The 3,826-nt window shown below is 40.5% G+C and overlaps 1 protein-coding gene across 1 annotated transcript in view; it reads left to right on the forward strand.

Annotated features, from left to right (window-relative positions):
• HDX (highly divergent homeobox) overlaps positions 1-3,826 on the forward strand; it is a gene marked incomplete at its 3' end in the record, with an annotated part of 248,049 nt that overhangs the window by 205,061 nt on the left and 39,162 nt on the right. The window lies entirely within an intron of this gene.

Here is a 3,826-nt window from a genome sequence, read left to right on the forward strand (position 1 = left end):
ATATATATATTTTGAGGACAGTACTGAGGTTCTCACTAATACAATAGAAAAGTCTAATCAGGTGTGTACAAGCTGTGAGGACAATGAGGAAGCAAATGTCTTTTGTGTGGAGTATGTTGAATGGCTGTGCAAGACCTGTATCAGAGTTCATCAGAAGGTCAAGTTTACAAAAGACCATGCCATCAGACAGAAAGAGGAGGTGTCCCCAGAGGCAGGTGTTTTCACGGTCCAGTGTTTTGTCCTTTTCATAAAAAGGAACAGCTGGAGCTTTACTGTGAGACTTGTGAGAAAGTGACCTGTCGGGATGGCCAATTACTAGAACACAAAAAGCATAAATATCAATTTATAGAAGAAGCTTTCCAGAACCAAAAAGTGATCATGGATACATTAGTTATCAAACTAATGGAAAAAAAAAAAAAACTTAAAGTTCACAGGACATACAAAAATAAAATAAAATCCAAAACAGAGTATTTAAAGTAAATCAAAATCAAAAGCAGATAGAACAGGATATCAAGGTTGATATATTTATGCTGATGGTAGAAATAAATAAAAGGAAAAGCCCTACTGCATCAGCTGGAGTCCTGCAAAGGACCATTACATGAAACTCATGCAGCAGCAGAGCAGGATGTGGCTGACTTTTCTAAATAGTTGGAGCAAGTAATGCATTTTTCTAAATGGGCTGTTTCCAGTGGCAGCAGTAGGGCATTGCTTTATAGCAAGTGTCTGATTACATATTGATTATGGCACCTCCTTCAAGCCAGATGTGATGTGACCAATAATACCATCCAGTTTCACTGTGATCCTAGTTTCTGTGCCCAAAATATTATCAATTTAGTTTCTTTAGTAATCAAGGATAAGGAGAGCCAGCCACAAATGCCTAAGCAGTCCTGCTGTAGAGCAGAATCCACAGACACCAAGTGGTTTTTCTTCAAACCAGTTATCCAAATTCTCAACACAGATCAGCCTAGCTCAGTTACAACTCTAGTATATGCAGCAATAACCCCCTCCTTGTTTGATAAAAACATCCTCAGAATCACAGCCTCAAACTTAAAGTCCTTCTTCCTCATCCTCAACAACTGAGATACCTACTAAACCAGAGTGTCCCATGGCCAGCAGTAAAGCCCAACCCCCTACAACTAGCTTTGCTGGCACAGCAAGCCATAAAGCAGTGGGAGATCAACAGTGGGCAGGCTGCTCCATCAACTACCAAGAGCATGTCTTCCAGTCTACAATGGGAAAAATATTGGCTCTCCTGTGATCTACTTGAGCTCACCAGTCAGACTGTCTTGTAACCTTCCTTCTTTTCCAGAAGGTGACTGTCTGACTACTATTATGTTGGACAATATTGTGAGGAAAAATCACAGTATTGATCATGGCCAGCCAAGACCACCCTCAAACAGGGCCATGCAGTCACCAAACTGCTCAGTTCCATCCCCTGGACTTGCAGGGACTGTTATGACTAGAGTCCACCCCCAATATGCTTACCTAGTACCTTCAGCATCAGGAGCCAAGGAAGCTCTGGCTCTTCTAGCCAACCAACAGGAGCAGATTCTACACACAAATTCCCAGTGGTCACGCTGGAGCCAATTCGAATAAAATAAGAAAACAGAAAATCATGATTGTACTATGGTTATAGTGAAACAAAAATCAAATAAGGACTCCAGGCCTCAAAATACCACCTATCCAGAAGCATCCTCACCTCCCTGGTCCTCAACAGCAGTGAGGGTTCCACTTCTGAGGAGGCTCCACCTAGGTTAGATACTCCAGACAGCATCAGAGACTACCCTGGGTTCCCACCCAGAAAACCCCTGCAATAGGAAATCCAAGTGTCTGGATGCTGCCCAGAGGTCCCCCTTCCATGTTGGAGACATGAGGAAAGAGGATGACTTCAGCAAGGACTGCTGTGCAGTGTGACAGAACAGCAGGGAGCCCCTGTGCTGTTAAAAGTGTCCCAGTGTGTTCCACTTCTCCTGCCACATGCCCATGTTGTCCAATTTTCCCACTGGAGAGTGGATTTACACTTTCCTCCACGACTTTTGTACAATAGAAGTTGAATATGACTATGAACCTCCTAGTTACAACTCAGAAAAAAGAGTGAAGGCCTTGGTAAATTATCGCCAATAGATAAAAGGAAGTATGGATGGCTACTTTTATTTCTTTATTGCCATGAAATGAGCCTGGCTTTTCATGACCCAGTTCCTATAACTGTACCTAATTATTATAAAATCATTAAAAATCCCATGGACTTGCCAACCATCAAGAGAAGGCTACAAGAGGATTATTCCATGTGCACAAAGCCTGAAGATTTTGTAGCTGACTTCAGATTGATCTTTCAAAACTGTACTGAATTCAGTGAGGCTGATTCAGAAATAGCCAATGCTGGTATAAACTTGAAAGCTATTTTGTAGAACTTCTAAAGAACCTTGATGCCGAGAAAAGATTTCCTAAGGTAGAATTCAGGAACAAGCCAGAGATAAGGACTTCTGTGTTGATCCAGACAATGACTTTGTACAGCCCCAGAAGAAATGTCTTAAAAGCATTGAGGAGCACCAGTTGCTTAAATAAGCAGCAATGCTTGGCTTGTGCTACATTTAAGATTTTTGCTTCTTTGAGGATTCAAGAAGCATTTTGTCAGTAATTACATTACAAGGAAGTTGGTGACTACTCTGATCTTTATTAAACTTTGATTTCCTTAACCCATGTCTTTTAACCTCTAATGAAAGAAGGAAAGAAGGGAGAGGGAAGCAAAAACAAAAAACAAACAAACAAAAAAATAAAGACATTGTTCCCACTTCTTGGATTTCAAACTGGCCATCTGGGGCTATAGAAAGAAATGGACTTCATATGAACTCAAAGTTGAAATTTTAATGTGGTTTGAATATGTGTGCTAATTATTTTTAGAAAATCAATAGCACTACCCATGAGTCATGGCCTGGCCATGTGAATTAGGTGTCCAATACCAGAGAGTGGTGCTCCGTGAACATGAGCAGTGTTAGAGTTTCATCCTGGGATGCTCATGGGCTCACGACATGGTAGATTAGATGCTATTAAGAAAGCACCTAATAGTGTATATATATATATATATATATATATCATGTAACATGGCAACAATATTAAAGAAAAATCAGGAATACAAATATTTAGTTTTTATTTTTACTTCTCTCTTATCTGTGGAGGTGTTTTGTAGGGCAGGTTGTTGAGGCTGTTTTTTGCCCATTTCTAAGCTAGACTTTCTTCAGCTTCTTCCACGAAGGAGTCGGTGTCCACATGTTTAGTTTTACTGTACCTCTGGTTGGTTGGTTGGTTTGTTGGTTGTTTTTTAGCTGAACAGATGGTCCTTTGACCACAAGCCTCCTAGTTTGTAATCTAACTCTTAGTAGAGCCACCCTTAATTCCAGATGCAGCCATGGGTGCTAGATTTGCTATGAGGTTTCTTCATTAGATTCCCTTTGTGAATCAAATGTGAGTTCCCCTGAGAAGGACTGGTTTCTGTGAGTTTCATCTGCCTTTACAATTTGGAATAAAAATATATTGTGTGATTTGGGAGCAGGCAATTGAGAAGCATTATGGTGAACATTATGTTGTATCTGAAGCATCTATTTCCTGTTTCTAAGAATCAGAATTTCAAATTGAACCTATATTCTGAATTCCGATTTCCATCTCCCAACACAGACACCAAAGGCTCTCTACTGATGGCAGTCATGTGCTTCATAGACCCAGCACAGTGAGTGTAACTGACTAATCTAGTCCCTGTCCTTGTTGCTCAGCACTTTTCAGGATCATGAAACTTGGTTGGGATAGAAAGAAATAGCTGTGCAATTTGCTA

Source organism: Orycteropus afer, unplaced genomic scaffold (assembly GCF_000298275.1).
Source record: "Orycteropus afer afer isolate SDZICR_OR568_19922 unplaced genomic scaffold, OryAfe1.0 scaffold01086, whole genome shotgun sequence".
Lineage (NCBI taxonomy): Eukaryota > Metazoa > Chordata > Mammalia > Tubulidentata > Orycteropodidae > Orycteropus > Orycteropus afer.